General features: G+C 40.2%; 1 pseudogene; it reads right to left on the bottom strand.

The window, feature by feature from the left end:
* Window positions 1-975: 975 nt before the first annotated feature.
* LOC118939458 lies at window positions 976-14,583 on the bottom strand (annotated as a pseudogene).
* Window positions 14,584-22,221: the final 7,638 nt, after the last annotated feature.

Below are 22,221 nucleotides of genomic sequence, written 5' to 3'. Positions count from 1 at the left end.
TGAAAACAGGGTTGTAGAAATTTTTGCAAATGTAATAACGTGCTGCAGAGATGGTTTTCCTTCTGGAAGGTTCACCCATCTCCACAGAGGAACTCTGGAGCGATAGAGTGACCATCGGGTTCTTGGTCACCTCGCTGACCAAGGCCCTTCTCCCCCGATTTCTCAATTTGGCCGGGCGGCCAGCTCTAGGAAGAGTCTTGGAGGTTCCAAAATTATTCCATTTAAGAATGATGGAGGCCACAGTGTTTTGGGGGACCTTCAATGCTGCAGAAATGTTTTGGAACCTCGACATAATCCTGTCTCAGAGCTCTGAGGACAATTCCTTCGACCTCGTGGCTTGGTTTTTGCTCTGACGTGCAATGTCAACTGTGAAACCTTATATAGACAGGTGTGTGCCTTTCCAAATCATATCCAATCAATTGAATTTACCACAGGTGGACTCCAATCAAGTTGTGGAAACATCTCAAGGATGATCAATGAAAACGGGATGCACCTGAGCTCAATTTCGATTTGCAAGGCAAAGTCTCTGAATACTTATGTAAGGTATTTCAGTAAAACAAATAGTTTATCAATTTTAGAATAAGTCTAACAAAATGTGGAAAAAGCAAGGGGTCTGAACACTTTCAGAATGCACTGTATGTATAGTGACACAAATGTTTAACTTGCGACTTTAATAAAACAATGAATTAATGTTTTTTGTCAAACAAGCATATTGTAATAAATCATATTTTAATAACACACAAAATAATTGGTTTGTCACAAGTCAGTCCTTCACACAGAATGCATTTAAACATGACTGACACAAGCAGGAATGGGCCTTTACAGATCTAGAACCTGCCGCAACAAACAACCAGGTAAGCAGTAGGCTATTAGGCAGCACACATACGGATAATGGTGAGAATTCAAGTGAATTCAAGTGAATCTGCGGAAGTTAGTTTTTTCTATAGACCAAAATCGTCATATGAACTAGGCTCCTCATCTGAACGAACGACGTAAAAAGCCACCCTATCTCTCTGATTGTCCCACTTCCAAGTTCTTCAACTCTGTCAGATTTCTTCCCATGAAACCTCCATATCGCTTTTGTAACTCCTCTCGACTACCTTGCTCACGTCTCATCGTCTTTGGACCAAATGTGCATAAAAACCCTCTGTAATGTTTGACCTTGTTTATTGCTTAGTCATCATTGTACACCCCCATCTTGCTTTCAGAATCAACATCTCCGCGCTCATCTTCCTCCAAAAACGCAGAGGTCTTTCTCCATATCCTCGTATTTCTTAGGGAACGCCTTACGCTCCTTTATAAACACAATTTTCGAGCCACGGCGAGGTTAACCATTTGTTTTTGTCAATTTGTTTTAAATGAATCCACTGTAACGCTTGACCACGTTCACTGCACGCGACTGTAGAGTCTTCCTGCATTTATTTAACTCAGCGGTGGTCAGTAGAGTTCCCTTACATTCCAAGGCACAAGTCTGGAAGGGAGATGCAAATATGAGTGAGGAAAAATCAGCCAGTTAACTAACCACATTATGAGAAGCCAAGAAAAGAGAAGGGAGAAAAAAAGTTGCATATATTTACACACACTCAGTTGTATAGTTTTGTTTATTACAGAACATATTTAATTTCAGTTTAAATTATATTAATTTGTTTCCCAGGCTTCTGTCGAGCACATAGGGAAATTGGCAAGTTTATCTTTAGACTAGTCCCACTGGGCACACACTGGTTGAATTAATGTTGTTTGAACGTAATTTGTCAATGCATTGTGATGTGGAATCAACTTGGAAAATACTGGAAATGGATATGAAAAATGTAATCAACCAGAATGTAATTCATCTAATATCCACCAGCGTTGAAAACATTGAAATTAGGGTAAAACTTACATTTTTCTTACCAAAGCCCCATATACTACCCACCACGGCGACCTGTATGCTCTCATTGGTTGGCCCTCACTACATAATCGTCGCCAAACCCACTGGCTCCAGGTCATCTATAGGTCTTTGCTAGGTAAAGCCCCGTCTTATCTCAGGTCACTAGTCACCACACCCACCCGCAACACCCACCCGTTGCAAGTGCTCCAGCGGATATATTTCACTGGTCATTCCCAAAGCCAACACTTCCTTTGGCCGCCTTTCCTTCCAGTTCTCTGCTGCAAATGACTGGAATGAATTGCAAAAATCACTGAAGCTGGAGTCTTATATCTCCCTCTCTAACTTTAAGCATCAGCTGTCAGAACAGCTTACTGATCACTGTACCTGGACACCGCCAATCTGTAAATAGCACACCTCATCTCCATATTATTACTTACCCTCTTGCTCTTTTTCACCTCAGTATCTCTACTTGCACATCATCATCTGCACATCTATCACTCCAGTGTTAATGCTAAATTGTAATTATTTTGATTCTATGGAATATTTATTGCCTACTTCCCTACTCTTCTACATTTGCACACACTGTACATAGATTTTTTCAATTATGTTATTGACTGTACGTTTGTTTATGTGTAACACTGTGTTGTTTTTGTCGCACTGCTTTGCTTCATCTTGGCCAGGTCGCAGTTGTAAATGAGAACTTGTTCTCAACTGGCCTACCTGGTTAAATAAAGGTGAAATAAAAATAAATAAATACATTGACTTAACCTGACTAATAGGTTGTTACATCAATTTAAACATAATCATCAGAACTACATTGGGTATAGGTTCAACTGCATTGAAAATTCCACATAGAAAAGTAAAACATGTTTTCATCCTATATTCAATTGGTTGGTTGAAATTGTTGAATTGTAGATTTTATAAAAGTTGATAGTAAAATGTTATTTTTGAATCAACATCATGCTATCAGAAGCACTGCAACACAGTACAGAGGTGCCACTACAGCCTGGGGTTCGATCAAATTGGCCCAACACTGTGCGGGGTAGGGCAGGGTTTGGCCGGTAGTGCTTTCCTTGGCTTATTGTGCTCTAGCAACTCCTTGTGACATAGCCAGGCGCCTGCAAGCTGACGCCGGTCGTCAGTCGAACAGTGTTTCCTCCGACACATTGGTGCGGCTGACATCCGTGTTAAGCAAGCAGTGTGATAAGAAGTAAGCGGCCAAGTGGGTCACGTTTCAGAGGACACATGACTCAACCATTGCCTCTCCCGAGCCCATTAAGGTGTTACAAAGATGAGCCAAGGAACCAAATTTAGGGAGAAAACAGGGTAAAAAAAAAGATATTTGTGGCCATACCACCCTGAACACGCCTGTTCAGCGTCCTGAAGTCGCCTCTTCACTGTTGACGTTGAGACTGGTGTTTTGCGTGTACTATTTAATGAAGCTGCCAGTTGAGGACTTGTGAGGCATCTGTTTCTCAAATTAGACACTCTAATGTACTTGTCCTCTTGCTCAGTTGTGCACCAGGGCCTCCCACTCCTCTTTCTATTCTGGTTAGGGCCAGTTTGTGCTGTTCTGTGAAGGGAGTAGTACACAGCGTTGTACGAGACCTTCAGTTTCTTGCAATTTCTTGCATGGAATAGCCTTCATTTTTTCAGAACAAGAATAGACTGACGAGTTTCAGAAGAAATTGCTTTGTTTCTGGCCATTTTGAGTCTGTAATCAAACCCACAAATGCTGATGCTCCAGATACTTAACTAGTCTAAAGAAGGACAGTTTTATTGCTTCTTTAATCAGCACTACAGTTTTCAGCTGTGCTAACATAATTACAAAAGGGTCCTCTAATGATCAATTAGTCTTTTAAAATCATAAACTTGGATTAGCTAACACAATGTGCCATTGGAACACAGGAGTGATGGTTGCTGATAATGGGCCTCTGTATACCTATGTAGATATTCCATTAAAAATCAACTGTTTCCAACTACAGTAGTCATTTACAACATTTACAATGTCTACACTGTATTTCTGATCAATTTAATGTTCTTTTAAATGGACAAAAAAAAATTGCTTTTCTTTCAAAAACAAGGACATTTCTAAGTGACCCCAAACTTTTCAACGGTAGTGTACACCAAGTTAATTTTTCATCATGCCTCATCTGAGCAAGATCAGATGGTGACAAGGGTCTCAGCAGGGTCAGGCAACCAGGGAAGACCAGTCTGTGACAACGACGAGGTGAACTTTTGCAGATACAACACTTTATTATCTCTGTGCAGCAAACACTGGATGAACCAGAAGCATCAAAGATTGAAACTGTTTTAAGGCAGTCTGACAAACCTAAAGTTGATTTCCAAACGGTATCAAGGGATGATAGAGGCTTTTCCCGATGACACAAAACATGTCAAACTAAAATGTGAGGAAGACCTGAGAAATGCTATTGATGATGATGAATGAGTACAGATATGTTTGAATGCCTAGTCATGTTCATATCATCTCAGACATAAATGACTGCAGTTTGAGACCATCCATAGAACATACTATATGCCAGTGAAACTGAATATCCTGCACTCAGAAATGGTATTATTCTACTGGAGGTGTAAAACACAAAAGGGGACATATTTGCATATGTTATGGTCTTGTGAAGCCTGGCTGAATTCTGGCAAAGAGTATGTTCTTTTATCTCAGCGTGTCTACAGATTCTCCCTTCTCCCTGTTTTTGTTTGCTTGGAAATGTTGATACTGGAGACTGTTATCAGAAGAAACTGTGTAACCTAGGATTTATAGTGGCTAATAAATGCATTGCAATTAATTGGAAGGTTGGTTATCCTCCCACAATGTCACATTGGATGGCAGAAATGTCACGTTATGCATAACTAGATTTGATTTATTACAAGATTAAGGTCAACTGTGCAACTTTCATAAGGTCTGGATGCCTTATATAGAATACAGTACGACAAAAGGAGTCTGTATTGAAAAAATTCCCACGTCAGGAGAGATACCTATTTAGGCTATCTCTAGCTGCTGGACTGTTCAGTACTGGCTCTGAGGATCTGCCGTACTGTTGGTTGTCACTCCGGTCTTGGACACACCTGAAACCAATAATGAATGTTTCACTAAGATCCTAAAGCTGACTGAAGTGTGTTGAGTTGGGGCACTGCAGGGCAGTGGACCCCTAGGGGCAGGATGGGACGATCCAGCTATATTGTGTGCAAGTAAAAGAGCTCTACAGTACTATTAGGCCTATGATATGAATTACAGTGCCCTCCGTAATTATTGGGACAGTATTATTTTGTCTCTATACTCCAACAGTTTGGGTTTGAAATCAAACAATGACTATGAATTTAAAGTGCAGACTCTCAACTTTAATTTGAGGGTATTTTCATCCATGTCGGCTGTGAAGTTTAGAAATTACAGCACTTTGTGTGTGTGTGTTTGTGAATGCATGTGTCTGTGCCAATGTTTGTGTTGCTTCACAGTCCCCGCTGTTCCATAAGGTGTTTTTTAAATCTAATTTTACTGCTTGCATCAGTTACTTGATGTGGAATAGAGTTCCATGTAGTCAAGGCTCTATGTAGCACTGTGTGCCTCCCATAGTCTATTCTAAACTTGGGGACTGTGAAGAGACCTCTTGTGGCATGTCTTGTGGAGTATGCATGGGTGTCGGAGCTGCCAGTAGTTTAGATGGACAGCTCGGTGCATTCAACATGTCAAAACCTCTCATAAATAAAAGTAGTGGTGATGTCAATCTCCCCTCCACTTTCAGCCAGGAGAAATTGACATGCATATTATTAATATAAGCTCTCATGTACATCCAAGGGCCAGCCGAGCTGCCCTGTTCTGAGCCAATTGCAATTGGTCCTTTTTTGTGGCACCTGACCACACGATTGAACAGTAGTCAAGGTGCGACAAAACTAGGGCCTGTAGGACCTGCCTTGTTGATAGTGTTGTTAAGAAGACTGAGCATCGCTTTATTATAGACATACTTCTCCCCATTTTAGCTACAGTTGAAGTCGGAAGTTTACATACACTTAGGTTGGAGTCATTAAAACTCGTTTTCAACCACTCCACAAATTTCTTGTTGACAAACTATAGTTATGGCAAGTCGGTTAGGACATCTACTTTGTGCATGAAACAAATCGATTTTACAATAATTGTTTGCAGACAGATTATTTCACTTATAATTCAATGTATCCAGTGGGTCAGAAGTTTACAGTGGGTCAGAAGTTTACATACACTAAGTTGACTGTGCCTTTAAACAGCTTGAAAAATTCCAGGAAATGATGTCATGGCTTTAGAAGCTTCTGATAGGCTAATTGACATCATTTGAGTCAATTGGATGTTTCCCTGTGGCTGTATTTCAAGGCCTACCTTCACACGCAGTGACTCTTTGCTTGACATCATGGGAAAATCTAACGAAATCAGCCGAAACCTCAGAAAAAAATTGTAGACCTCCACAAGTCTGGTTCATCCTTGGGAGCAATTTCCAAATGCCTGAAGGTACCACGTTAATCTGTATAAACAATAGTACGCAAGTATAAACACCATGGGACCATGCAGCCATCAGGAAGGAGACACGTTCTGTCTCCTAGAGATGAACGTACTTTGGTGCGAAAAGTGCAAATCAATCCCAGAACAACAGCAAAGGACCTTGTGAAGATGCTGGAAGAAACAGGTACAAAAGTATCTATATCCACAGTAAAACGAGTGCTATATGAACATAACCTAAAAGGCCGCTCAGCAAGGAAGAAGCCACTGCTCCAAAACCACCCTAAAAAAGCCAGACTACGGTTTGCAACTGCACATGGGGACAAAGATGGTACTTTTTGGAGAAATGTCCTCTGGTCTGATGAAACAAATATAGAACTGTTTGGCAATAATGACCATTGATGTGTTTGGACATAAAAAGGGGGAGGCTTGCAAGCCGAAGAACACCATCCCAACCGTGAAGCACAGGGGTGGCAGCATCATGTTGTGGGGGGTGCTTTGCTGCAGGAGGGACTGGTGCACTTCACAAAATAGATGGCATCATGAGGACGGAAAATTAGGTGGATATATTGAAGCAACATCTCAAAACATCAGTCAGGAAGTTAAAGCTTAGTCGCAAATGGGTCTTCCAAATGGACAATGACCCCAAACATACTTCCAAAGTTGTGTCAAAATGACTTAAGGACAACAAAGTCAAGGTTTTGGAGTGGCCGTCACAAAGCCCTGACCTCAATCCCATAGACAATGTGTGGGCAGAACTGAAAAAGTGTGTGCCAGCAAAGAGGCCTACAAACCTGACGCGGTTACATCAGCTCTGTCAGGAGGAATGGGCCAAAATTAACCAAAATTATTGTGGGAAGCTTGTGGAAGGCTACCCGAAACGTTTGACCCAAGTTAAACAATTTAAAGGCAATGCTACCAAATACTAATTGAGTGTATGCAAACTTCTGACCCACTGGGAATGTGATGAAATAAATGATTCCCTCTACTATTATTTTGACATTTCACATTCTTAAAATAAATTGGTGATCCTAACTGACCTATGACAGGGAAATTTTACTAGGATTAAATGTCAGGAATTGTGAAAAACTGAGTTGAAATGTATTTGGCTAAGGTGTATGTAAACTTCCGACTTGAACTGTACTACTGCATCAATATGTTTTGACCATGACAGTTTACAATCTAGGATTACTCCAAGCAGTTTAGGCATCTCAACTTGCTCAATTTCCACGTTATGTATTACAAAATTTACAGTGGGGAGAACAAGTATTTGATACACTGACGATTTTGCAGGTTTTCCTACTTACAAAGCATGTAGAGGTCTGTAATTTTTATCATAGGTACACTTCAACTGTGAGAGACGGAATCTGAAACAAAAATCCAGAAAATCTCATTGTATGATTTTTTAGTAATTAATTTGCATTTTATTGCAAGACATAAGTATTTGATACATCAGAAAAGCATAGAAAAAGCAAAACTTAATATTTGGTACAGAGACCTTTGTTTGCAATTACAGAGATCATACTTTACCTGTAGTTCTTGACCAGGTTTGCACACACTGCAGCAGGGATTTTGGCCCGCTCCTCCATACAGACCTTCTCCAGATCCTTCAGGTTTTGGTTGCTGGGCAATACGGACTTTCAGCTCCCTCCAAAGATTTTCTATTGGGTTCAGGTCTGGAGACTGGCTAGGCCACTCCAGGACCTTGAGATGCTTCTTACGGAGCATTTGCTCCACATTTGACAGGTGTGCCTTGTTAAAAGTTTATTTCTGGAATTACTTTCCTTCTTAATGAGTTTGAGCCAATCACTTTGTTTTGTGACAAGGTAGGGGTGGTATACAGAAGAATGCCCTATTTGGTAAAAGACCAACAGTACGCAAGTATAAACACCATGGGACCACATACCACTCAGGAAGGAGACACGTTCTGTCTCCTAGAGATGAACGTACTTTGGTGCGAAGAGTGCAAATCAATCCCAGAACAACAGCAAAGGACCTTGTGAAGATGCTGGAGGAAACAAGTACAAAAGTATCTATATCCACAGTAAAACGAGTCCTATATGAACAAAACCTGAAAGGCCGCTCAGCAAGGAAGAAGCCACTGCTCCAAAACCGCCATAAAAAGCCAGACTACGGTTTTCAACTGCACATGGGGACAAAGATTGTACTTTTTGGAGAAATGTCCTCTGGTCTCATGAAACAAAAATATAACTGTTTGGCCCTAATGACCATTGTTATGTTTGGAGGAAAAATAAGTGTCGAGCGGCCTAGTGATGTAACTGCCTACCTCAACTCCTTCTACTCATGAGACCAAGCCCATGCATATACAGTTATAAAAACTTCAATGTGAAAACAATAGTCCAGTGTTTTCTAAGGGCTCAGCAGTAATTTTACATTTCTGTGTGGCTTACAGTGTGTCTGACTTGTCCCTTATCTATTTACTCCCCTGCAGGGGTCTGTGTCTATGTATCTCTTTTAGCCTTGAGGCGCTTTCTCACAGACACCCTGTTTTGACTGCAATAGCTCACACATCTCTCAGACTGTTTCTTATAAGAGGCAGAGGCTAGAAAAGAACTGTGGAACAGTATTAAACCTTATAATGCATATATTGCTAATCTGTGGTCCAGGACCCTAGAAATGTAGTGTGGGGGGGGGGGGGGGGGGGGGGGGTCTTATAGCCCTTCCCCTTCTATTAATACAACATAAGCATTATCAATTATTATAATACATCAAACCTTTGGTGCAGCCCCTATCATAACCCCAAGGTGACCCCCATCACAACACTGAACCATGCATAAGAGCATCAGCTGTTCCGGACAAGTGTGTGTGATCATGCTTTCTATAGCCGATGTGAATAAGACCTTTAAACAGGTTAAAACATTTCAGAAGACCACAGCGCATGCGCTGACCAGCTTTCAAGTGTATTCACTGATATTTTCAACCTCTCCCTAACCCAGTCTGTAATACCTACCTGTTTCAAGCAGACCACCATAATCCTGGTGCCCAAGAACGCCAAGGTAACCTGCCTAAATGACTACCGCCCTGTAGCGCTCACATCTGTAGCCATGAAATGCTTTGAAAGGCTGGTCATGGCTCACATCAACACAATCATCCAAGAAACCCTGGACCCACTCCAAATTGCATACCGCCCCAACAGATCCACAGATGATGCAATCTCTATTGCAGTCCACTCTGCCCTTTCCCACTTAGACAAACGGAACACCTACGTACGTGAGAATGCTGTTGATTGACTATTTCTCAGTGTTCAACACCATAGTGCCCTCCAAGCTCATCACTAAGCTAAGGACCATGGACACCTTTCTCTGAAACTGGATCCTAGACTTCCTGATGGGCCACCCCCAGGTGGTAAGGGTAGGCAACAACACATCCGCCACACTGACCCTTAACACGGGGGCCCATCGGGGGTGCGTGCTTAGTCCCCTCCTGTACTCCCTATTCACACACACGACTGCATGGCCATGCACGACTACAACACCAAGTTTGCAGACGATACAATGGTGGTAGGCCTGATCACTGATGACGATGAGACAGCCTATAGGGAGGTCAGAGACCTGGAAGTGTGGTGCCAGGACAACAACCTCTCCCTCAACGTGAGCAAGACAAAGGAGCTGATCGTGGACTACAGGAAAAGGAGGGCTGAGCAAGCCCTCATTTACATCAACGGGCTGTAGTGGAGCGGGTCGAGGGCTTTAAGTTCCTTGGTGTCGTGATAACTATGGACCTACCATGGTCCAAACACACCAACACAATTGTGAAAAGGGCACGACAACACCTATTCCCCCTTAGGAGGCTGAAAAGATTTGCATGGGACCTCAGATCCTCAAAAAGTTCTACAGCTGTACAATCGAGAGCATCCTAACTGGTTGCATCACTGCTTTGTCCGACTACAAAGGGTAGTGCAGACGGCCCAGTGTATCCCTAGGGCAGAGCTTCCTGCCATCCAGTATCTCTATACGAGGTGGTGTCAGAGGAAGGCCCTGGAAGGCCTGGAAGACTCCAGCCACCCAAGTTATACACCGTTCTCTCTGCTACTGCACGGCATGCGGTACCGAAGCGCCAATTCTGGGATCAAAAGGCTCCATAACTGTTTGATACCCCCAAGCCATAAGACATCTGAACAGTTAATCGGACTATTTGCATTGACCCCCTTATTTTAATGTTATTTGTTATTATATTTTGCACTGACTCTCTTGCACAGGTTCGATGTACACTCACTGGACTCAAATGGTACATTTCAAACAGAAGCAGGGCCTATGCTTGACAACACTTCGCTTCAAAATATTGGCCGCTTTGTGGGCATAGGCGTGAACCTATTCAAGTAAGTAAATAGATTTGGAAAATGTAAAAAAAAAAAAAGTGTTAATAGCTAGCTAGCTACAGCAGGTCACTGTGTGTAGGCTAATGAGCTGCTTGTTAGCTAGCTAGCTAGCCAACTTTACATACTATAGATAAGTGAAATATCATCAGCTACTTCAAAGCAGCTTGTTATCTTGATGTAGGCCTATTTATCATTGTAAATTAAAAACTCATGCTCCAAATGCATTTGTAGATAACAGCATTGTAAAAGGTTGAAAGGATGTTCTGCTCCAGCTGTCAGAAAGGGGAGTAGGTGTACTAGCTAGATAGGGTTGTGGGATGACATTATGAAAATATTCTCCAGTTTGAGACCCTAGAGAGGAAAACTATGAAGAAAAAAAACTATGGATGTTTAAAGCTTGGGAGATCTTTTTGTATACAAATCCGGCTTTAAACTTCTTCACAACAGTATCTCGGACCTGCCTGGTGTGTTCCTTGTTCTTCATGATGCTCTCTGCACTTTTAACGGACCTCTGAGACTATCACAGTGCAGGTGCATTTATATGGAGACTTGATTACACACAGGTGGATTGTATTTATCATCATTAGTCATTTAGGTCAACATTGTATCATTCAGAGATCCTCACTGAACTTCTGGAAAGAGTTTGCTGCACTGAAAGTAAAGGGGCTGAATAATTTTGCACGCCCAATTTTTCAGTTTTTGATTTGTTAAAAAAGTTTGAAATATCCAATAAATGTCGTTCCATTTCATGATTGTGTCCCACTTGTTGTTGATTCTTCACAAAAAAATACAGTTTTATATCTTTATGTTTGAAGCCTGAAATGTGGCAAAAGGTCGCAAAGTTCAAGGGGGCCGAATACTTTCGCAAGGCCCTGTATATGAGGCTGACCATAAGTAACATTTTCGACATTACCTTTCTGACATTAAATTGTTTAGGGCAAATCCAACCCTTGCATTCTAGGTACAGTACTGTACATGAAAATAAGGAGCTGGCAATTTGTAGGCTAATTAAAAATGTCAGAAAGGGAAAATAACATCACTACCCTGTTTATTTGCTGAGAACGATTTTAGAATAAAGAGAAAAAATCAAAAGGAAAGTGGCATGGAGGAGAATTGTAGAGATGTTGGTGTTGATGGTGGGTAAAGAGAGATTTGCACTTAAAATGTTTGCAAGTCAAAGCCACAATTCATGTCCATGTAGGCCTATGTATTTTACAGGAAGTGAGCTATAGTCATCAATGTCATCACACAAGCATAATGAAAGAGCCATAAGCTATAATATGTGAATCATAATGTTAAGTCATTTTGCCGCAACTTTGGAAGTATGCTTGGGGTCATTGTCCATTTGGAACACCCATTTGCAACCAAGATTTAACTTCCTGACTGATGTCTTGAGATGTTGCCTCAATATATCCACATAACTTTCCTTCCTCACGAAGGCATCTATTTTGTGACGTGTACCAGTCCCTCCTGCAGTAAAGCACCCCCACAACATGATACTGCCACTCCAGTGCTTCACGGTTGGGATGGTGTTCTTCGGCTTGCAAGCCTCCCTCTTTTTCCTCCAAACATGACAATGGTCATTATATCCAAACTGTTTTATTTTTGTTTCATCAGACCAGAGGACATTTCTCCAAAAAGTACCATCTTTGTCCCCATGTGCAGTTGCAAACCGTAGTCTGGCTTTTTCATGGCGTTTTGGAGCAGTGGCTCCTTCCTTGCTGAGCGGCCTTTCAGGTGATGTCGATATAGGACTCGTTTTACTGTGGATATCGATACTTTTGTACCTGTTTCCTCTAGCATCTTCACAAGGTATTTTGCTGTTGTTCTGGGATTGAGTTGCACTCTTCGCACCAAAGTACGTTAATCTCTAGGATACAGAACGCGTCTCCTTCCTGAGCGGTATGATGGCTGCATGGTCCCATGGTGTTTATACTTGCGTACTATTGTTTGTACAGATGAACGGGGTACCTTCGGGTGTTTGGAAATTGCTCCCAAGGATGAACCAGACTTGTGGAGGTCTACAATTTTTTCTCTGAGGTCTTGGCTGATTTATTTACATTTTCCCATGATGTCAAGCAAAGAGGCACTGAGTTTGAAGGTAGGCCTTGAAATACATCCACAGGTACACCTCCAATTGACTCAAATGATGTCAATTAGCCTATCAGAAGCTGCTAAAGCCATGACATGAATTTCCCAAGCTGTTTAAAGGCACAGGCAACTTAGTGTATGTAAACTTCTGACCCACTGGAATAGTGATACCGTGAATTTTAAGTGAAATAATCTGTTTGTAAACAATTGTTGGAAAAATGACTTGTGCCATGCACAAAGTAGATATCCTAACCGACTTGCTGAAACTATAGTTTGTCAACAAGAAATTTGTGGAGTGTTTGAAAAACAAGTTTTAATGACTTCAACATAAGTGTATGTAAACTTCCGACTTCAACTGTACATTCCTCAAAGGGACATAACTAAACATAACATAATATAGGTAAAGGCCTTTTTCCTTCAATTGACTGAGCCAATATCATCTAATCTCAATCATTTACGGTGATGGTTCATCCATTGAGCTATAGGGGTCATCAGATGTAATGTAGACCTTTACTGCCACCTGTAACTGCTGTCTGGGAACTTGAATGACAATGAATATTGAAAGGAGAGAGCAATGAAATATTCCAATATTGCCCAAAGCTAAAAAAATACATTTGAAACTTTTAGGCATCTTGTGTGTCAGGTGTGCCAACTTGACTTCAGTCATATTCTATTTTTAGATTTTAGTTTATATTTTACCTTAATTTACCACTCTCTGCTGGTCACCCTCTTCAGATTTCTACACACCATATCTCTTTCAACTATGCTGTGATGTTTAACATAGATTTAAATTCTATCTAATCTAATTTACTGATTGTGAGTTGTAGAAAAATAGTTTTGCTAAAAGTATTAATATATTATAGATTGACTGACAAGGTCTCTCGAAATCTCCCAACAATGCTATTTTATGGGTTCATTTTAAATTAATGTTATGCTTTTTTCAGCCATTCCTGAAGACCAGAAAGAAGCAGCCTACCTGAGGGCAATACCAAAACAAATGGTCTATTGACTCTGTATCCTCACAACAAAATCTGCAGAGCTGCGATGGCTGTATGCCCCAACTATTCAATATTCTGTTGGTGGCAATAATTCTGTCCAATAATTTGAGCTGAAAAGCACGAAGTGTTGAATATATCAGCTCACCCTATGCCATGGAATCGGTACATCAAAAACCTATTCCAGCTAGTTTGCAATCTGTATGGCACAGCTGTCAACATCCTGGTCCTAAAATTAAACTGGTATACTTTCCTATTTATGCAACTCCGACAGATTTGATCCTTTATATTGGGCAGACAGACCAGTCCCCTGCCTCCTCCCACTTCCACTTGCCTCCTCCATTTTCGGGGCAGTGCTATAATCAATTGGTTGTAATCTTGGATTGAGCAGACCTCATACATTTCCGATAGCTCCATGTAAGACATAACTCCATTCAAATGTACAATATATTTTTTTTGTAATAACCTTCTCAAACATATTTCCCATAAAAACAGGTATTTTATCAACCACTACATTCGAATTCGACCAGAATATTGTAATATTTGTTCTGTCTTTTCTGGGGGATGACATTTCAATTATAACCAGCTCTGTATTGCCTGTTTGAGAAAGAGAGATACTTTGAACAAGGTTTAATTTCAATTGAACTAAAAATGAGAAGTTGCAATCTGCATAAAGGCAACAACAGATGGGCTTTTCTTAGTAATCTCCTTGAGAACAATTTTCCATTTAATTAACACTTTCGCAGAAGTGAAGCTTTTTGTGAGAGGCTTAGTGCTTTAATATTTAGTAATCTCAGCTCACCCAGTTCATATTCGTTATATAGATAGGCACGCTTTTTCTGGTCTGGCTTAGTGTCCCAGATAAAGTGAAATATTTTTTGCTCATATGATTTGAAAAACTAGTCATCAGGGGTAGGCAGCGCCATAAGTAAGTGAGTAAACTCAGATATTACTATTAGTTATCAGTGTTATCAGTTATCAGTGTATTTTTTTCCATAAATAGACAGGTATTTACCTCTCCATGGTTGCAGGATCTGGTATTTTTTGAATGTTCTATTGAAATTCATTTTGGAGAGCTCATTTATATATTTTGCGATATGAATACCAATACCATATGAATGTATGTCTACTTCACCATCAGCCCATTGTATAGGTAAACTGCAGGATAATGTACAAGTTCTGTCTTTTAAAGATCCAATACGTAATATTGTACACTAATTGGGTTTTAGTCCAGAGAGACCAGAAAAGTGATTTAGATCTTCAATGAGACATAATTGGTTGTCCAATTATATTCCTGCTGACCACAGTGGCCTCTCCTAAGCCCCACTGAATACCCCTTTTGATTGCAGTTGCAGAAAACCCTGCACTGACCAATAGGCGATGACAATGGCCCAGCTGCCAGACAACATGCCCAGTAAGCTCTTTGTTTATGTGCTTGGTATGCACTCTATGGCATGCCAGGAGGGTACAACGACACAGACTGAACACATTCTCCTGCCAGATCCATCAGTTTATCAGGCAAACCTGATAAAAAAACGTGTCTAGAATGTGGTTAAGTCACACTTTCAATGTCCATTTTAATGTTGTTAAAAGTTTAGAAGCTATTACTTGGTTACAGTTGATACTACAATAACAACATCAACAAAACATGACCACGATATTTTAACAATAATAGCAATAGTAAAAATTATATGACTTGTGGATAGCTGAATTTAATTATTATTATTGTTAATTATTTTACCAACTAGATGATAACTTTACAAAGTAAAGTTGTGGGTCTTGCTAAAGCTCTTTAAAATCATTTTTGTGGTAGTGGAAAAAGTTTGGCTTTAATTATATTATTTGAATAGTTAAATCATTTAAAATGCCCATCCCTAGTTTGTAGTTTTGTTCAGTAGTAGTGGTCAGTAGTTGTGTGGTTGTGGTCAGTAGGTTAGGTCAGTAGTTGTGTGGTTGGTGGTTGTGGTTAGGAGTTATGTCGTTGTGGTCAGTAGTTGTGGTCAGTATTTGTGTGGTTGTAGTCATGAGTTGCGTGGTTCAGTAGTTGTGTGGTCAGTAGTTGTGGGTAGTAGTTGTGTGGTTGTGATCAGTAGTTGTCAGAAGTTTTGTGGTCAGTTGTTGTGGTCAGTAGTTGTCTGGTTGTGGTCAGGAGTTGTGTTCAGTAGTTGGTCAATAGTTGTGTTTGTGGTCAGTGGTTGTGTTCAGTAGTTTTTTGGTCAGTAGTTGTGTGGTTGTAGTCAGGAGTTGTGTTCAGTAGTTGTGTTCAGTTGTGGTCAGTAGATATGGGGTCAGTAGTTGTGTGGTTGTGGTCAGTAGTTGTTTGGTTCAGTAGTTGTGTTGTTTTGGTCAGTAGGTGTGTGCACACTTAGAAAAAAAGTTTCTGAAAATAACCAAAAAGGGTTATATGCTTGCTTCATATATGGCACCCCTTAAGGTGAAATTGGTTCCACATAGAACTTGAGGTTCTGATCAAAGAACCATACAAAAGGCTTCTATATAGAACCTTTAGGGGTGCCATATATGAAGCAAGAAATATAACCCTTTTTGGTTCTATCCAGATTTGTGGTTGTGGTTAGAGTCTAAACTACAGTTGTTGTGTGTGAAAACTGAACGAAGTTCGATGAGAAGTTATCAGGTGAAATATGAAGCGAATGGATGGAGAACGTCAACTTCGCTCTATCCAATCAGGGCAGAAGGATCACGAACAGCCTTCTCTTTACAGACAGTCAAACTAAGCAATTGAGTTAAATAATCTTCTCTGCATCATTCCAGGTCATCTAGACAGGGGAAACATTCAAAATTTTAGCGCTATCTGTTCGGTTCGAAACAGATTCACAAATCATTGGAATTAGTCGAGCTATAAAGATGTTGTCTTCCTCCGAAGCACTTGTTGCTAGGCAACAGTTGCTTTGGTAACCCTGCTCCCTCCATGGCTAAAGCCAATGTGAGAAACATGCTAACAAACAGTTGTGCTTTGAAACTAAATAAATACTGCACTCTAACCCAAAAAACTTATTTGCAAGATTCATGATGGTGTTGTTAGACAAAGAAAGGAAAGTGAACTTCAAAACGTGATGTAGTTTTATTGGAATTTGCAGCTGTTGTTGTTAAGTAATGAATCGGCTAGCTTCTGACAAGACTTAGTGCATCTATAAATAGGCTGGACAATAGAACAAGTCAAAATTCACCCAAGGCTGAAAAATGGCAAAAGAATGTAGGCTAAGCTGGAACCCTAGCGTGAGCCCATTGCAAATTAATGGAATCGAACGTTCGCAGAGCCTGTTTTGACTGGAGTGATGCTTAAAATTCCTAAATGGCACCAAAAATGGATCCCTTTTTATTTTACCACTATAAACTGTTCTTAGGACGAAACTGAAAAATAACAACTTGTGTAAAAAGTAAACATCCGCACCTCGATTGTGCCAAGTGTGCTTAGGTCTGCATAATGAGGAAGTAAGGAAGTTGGTGCCACGATGCTCAATAGAACTAAGAGGAGCTGGCAGGGTGAAAAATGCCCTACAATAAGGCCTGTTTTTTCGTGATTACTTCAAAACTATCGCAAGCAGCTGGGACATATGGTAATATTAGGAAACTGGGCTCCACGGCAGATGCAATGAACTAGTTTTTATCAGAAAAAGCTATGTTAAAAATGTAATGTGTCCAGGCTACTTGTTTTGGGTAAACAGTCAGTAGTTTATAAAAAGTTACAGAAAATGTTGTTGATGCAGTTACTAAAACAGCTGTAACTTTTTAGCAAAACAGTGCCTTCGGAAAGTATTCAGACCCATTGACTATTTCCAAATTTTGTTAGGTTACGGCCTAATTCTAAAATGGATTAAATCATTTTTTCCCTCATCAATCTACACACAATATCCCATAATGATAAAGCAAAAACAGGTTTTTAGAAATGTTTGCGAATGTATTAAAAATAGTTTTGGGGGAGTTTCTCATTCTTCTCTGCATATCCTCTGAAGCTCTGTCAGGTTGTATGGGGAGAGTCACTGCACAGCTATTTTCAGGTCTCTCCAGAGATGTTCGATCGGGTTCAAGTTCGGGCTCTGGCTGGGCCACTCAAGAACATTCAGAGACTTGTCCCGAAGCCACTCCTGTGTTGTCTTGGCTGTGTGCTCAGGGTCATTGTCCTGTTGGAAGGTGAACCTTCGCCCCAGTCTGAGGTCCTGAGCGCTCTGGAGCAGGTTTTTTTTTAATCAAGGTTCTCTGTACTTTGCGCTGTTCATCTTTCCCTCATACCTGACTTGTCTCCCAGTCCCTGTAAAACATACCCCCAGCATGATGCTGCCACCACCATGCATCACCGTAGGGATGGTGCCAGGTTTCCTCCAGACGTGACGCTTGGCATTCAGGCCAAAGTGTTCAATCTTGGTTTCATCAGACCAGTGAATCTTGTTTCTCATGGTCAGAGTTCTTTAGGTGCCTTTTGACAATCTCGAAGCGGGCTGTCATGTGCCTTTTGCTGAGTAGTGGCTTTCGTCTGGTCACTCTACCATGAAGGCCTAATTGATGTGCTGCAGAGACGGTTGTCCTTCTGGTAGGTTCTCCAAAGAGGAACTCTGGGGCTCTGTCATGGTGACCATTGGGTTCTTGGTCTCTTCCCTGACCAAGGGCCTTCTCCCCCGATTGCTCAGTTTGGCCGAGTGGCCAGCTCTAGGAAGAGTCTTGGTGGTTTCCACTTCCATTTAAGAATGATGGAGGCCACTGTGTTCTTGGGGACCTTCAATGCTGCAGACATTTTTTGGTACCCTTCCCCAGATCTGAGCTTCGACACAATCCTGTCTCTGACATCTACGGACAATTCCTTCGACCTCATGGCTTGTTTTTTAGTTTTTTTTACATACACTGTCAATTGTGGGACCTTATATAAACAGGTGTGTGCCTTTCCAAATCATGTCTAATCAATTGAATTTACCACAGGTGGACTTCAATCAAGTCGTAGAAACATCTCAAGGATGATCAATGGAAACAGGATGCACCTGAGCTCAATGTTGAGTCTCATATTAAAGGGTCTGAATACTTGTAAATAAGGTATTTCTGTTTTTTATTTTTAATACATTTGCTAACATTTCTAAAAAACCTGTTTTTGATTTGTCATTATGGGGTATTGTGTGTAGATTGATGAGGAAAATGTTTTATTTAATTCATTTTAGAATAAGGCGAAGCGGGCTGTCATGGACGTAACAAAATGTGGAAAAAGTCAAGGGGTCTGAATACTTTCTGAATGCACTGTACTGTATTTTTGTTCAGCAGTCAAATTTGAAAAGCAGAGAAGTAGAGGAAGATTTTGTACGCTCTAACTTTGTCTAAGTTGTTAACAATGTGGTCAAAGTATCTTATTTGTGTCAAAAGTAGAATTTTTGCGTTTACAATGATGATGGGGCCTTTAAGAATCTTGAGGAAATGTCATGAAAGTGAATGAACATGGACAAAAAGAAGCCCAAAAAGTTGAATAGTTTAAGAAGTATAAAATATATAAAAACGTTGAATACAAGCAACTCAATCCAGACCAGTCTACACGTTTTAAAGTTTGAATGGCATTTTTACCTTAAACGGTGTAATAGGAGTTGAGTGCTAAATAATAATAATAATAATAATAAGTACTTGGAAGATGTAGGTGGGGGCTCTTGCTTCACAAGCCCCACAATAAAAATAAGTAAATGAATCTATCCACGTGCATTGTATTACGTCAGATAGCGCGTTGATTCCACCTGTACTGATCGGTCTCTTTTTGTTGGTGAGGAACCTTAGTCGCCCCATTTTATATGCACCTATAGCAAAGGATTATTGTGCTTCAATGAGCAGTCTTTCTGTAGATTGATTTTGGGCACAAAAGCTAACATACATTTGTCCAAGCTGAGCCTGTCACTGAAATCATCTTTGGATTAAAGGAAAGGTTCACACATTTTGAATGTTATATTGTTTTTGTGCATCTCTGAGTGATGTTCTATTGATTCCCTGGGTAATTCAATGTTTTCATGTGTTATTGGCGTTCAAGCAGGCAGAAATCTGGTCGGGTTGATTTAGTACCGTGAAAAGTCACTCTCTGTAAATTAATAGGAATACAACATTTAGATCCAGAAAACTTGTCAGATTTCACTACTGGACGATGTCATACCTCGGGATAATGTCTTCACTTGAATGAGTATATACTGTATATATTTTTTCATATTTCTACCTCGTGAAATGTATAATTTAACAGAGGGTCTAACACATTTTTCCTATTTGTCTAACTCTTTAGTCCAGGGTGCATTGCATTGTGCCGTTGCCAGAGATATTATAGAAAGGAGATAGGTATCCAATGAATGAAGGAATTTAAAACGCTCCACCCAGCAAACTTTTGTATTTTATTTTAATTCAATCTTTAACTAGGCAAGTCAGTTAATAAGAACACATTCGTATTGACAATGGTGGCCTAGGAACAATGGGTAAACTGCCTTGTTGAAGGGCAGAATGACAGATTTTTACCTTGTCAGCTCAGGGATCCGATCCGATCCAGCAACCTATTTTCCTCGAAAGTGTGTAATGTCACGATTCCAAAGCTAAAAAATATATATAGATGTCTATATATACACAATACTACAGAGAGCAAGTTAATTATCTCACATCTCAGAAATGATTTGAATTGTTGTACATCTTGTTGACGAAATTCGTGCTCATGTTGGTGTATCATTCCCTCCTTGAAGGAGAGCACTCCTTGTCCCGAACAGCCCAGAATACACCGCGCGGCCCATTCAGTAGCATGGACAACGTTTCCCATCTCCTCAAAAGTATATCTGCCGTTACGAATGTAGATTATTATTTTGCAGGTTGAACATGGTGAGATTGTAGACTCCTAAATTGATAGTGCAGTTTGTTTAGGTGATTTTACAGCTAACTAGCTATGTTACAGGCTGATATTGTCTTTGGTATTACTGTGTGTAGCTACGTTTGCTAGCTAGCTACCTAGCCAGCCAGCCCATAGAGAGGGCATGGTATTGTGGATTTTGTAGTCTCCTTGAACTGCAACATTTCCAGAACGATTTTCCATGTTGCTTCCAACCTTATTATAATGCCAAAATTAAATATTTGTTCACAAAAAACATTGTTCTCAAATATTAGTCATTACTATTCAACACTGTAAATTACCGGAATGAGTGGCTTTGGGTAGATTTTCCCTTTAAACGATGCTGCTAACCAACAAGCTAGCTACTTAGTGCTGCACACACAATGTTGAATCTTCCAACAGAAGCAAGCTAATAGTGCTAATGTTTACATTATTATGAGTTTTCATGAAGCAGCTGTTCTGTGGTAGCCTCCCGAGTCAGCTGCTGTGCACAGCTGACCCAATGATACGGTTGCAGAGAAACAATCTGATCGACGGATTGATATGAGATAAATCAGTTCCTCTTAATTGTGGGGCTGCATGTCTACAACTTCAGGTTAATTTAAACAGAATAAGCTATATTTTTATGTCAGTGAAAGAAGATATATAGCCATCTGGCTATGTCAGTAAACTAGTTCGCTACACAGTTGATCAAATCACTGCACAGGCGACCAACGTCCTTGCACATCATTTGTGCAGGAGATAGCCACCGGGTTGTGTTTATTTTCACACAATTGCAAACTATTATATAATTGTCACAACATTTGTAATAATTTAGCCTTCTAGTTATTCTGTCTCTTTCAAGAAAAATAATACGAGAGCGCAGTGATAACAAATGAGGAATTATGTTTTTAAATTTTTTATTGAGGATGCTCAAAACAGACAGATCTGTTGAGGGAGAAGAGTCGCGGAGGAGTAACGCAATCTGACATGAAACATGATCCACATGTTTAAATAACAGCCTATAAATGTGTTATAAGTGTTATAATATATCAGGCATATATTAAGATGTTTATTCAATGGTTTAACTCTGAAATTGATTAATGAACTTGTTTTTATTATTTAATTATTGATTAGGTGCCACGCCCCTCCCAGTCCAATCACATGCTTTGTACAGATGCACTCAGTACCAGGCTTGAGCACACTTGAAAGTACATGCTCTACTGGATAAACCATGTTTACAATGAGCACAATTTGTATTTATTTACTTAACCTTTATTTAACTAGGCAAGTCAGTTAAGAACAAATTCTCATTTACAATGAGGCCTACCAAAAGGCAAAAGACCTCCTGCGGGGAGGGGGGCTGGGCACACATCACGACAAGAGAGACCTAAAGACAACAACATAGCAAGGCAATGGGATGGCGAGAAAGAATACACAAGATAAATGCAATTAGCACTATGATTTTATGACAACGTATTTTTAAACTTACAATTTGAATATAAAATCAGTTTTATTGTCGGAATATACGGACGTCCTCTAAAGTTCCTCCCTCATTTGCATATCAATGGGACCGCGCTAACTTCAATGTGTATTACTAATGTTATTGTATGTGTATGTTATTATTACATG

This window comes from Oncorhynchus mykiss, chromosome 16 (assembly GCF_013265735.2).
Source record: "Oncorhynchus mykiss isolate Arlee chromosome 16, USDA_OmykA_1.1, whole genome shotgun sequence".
In the NCBI taxonomy this organism is placed as follows: Eukaryota; Metazoa; Chordata; class Actinopteri; order Salmoniformes; family Salmonidae; genus Oncorhynchus; species Oncorhynchus mykiss.
The sequence above is the reverse complement of the archived record's forward strand: the minus strand, read 5'-3'. Positions and strand labels throughout refer to the sequence as shown.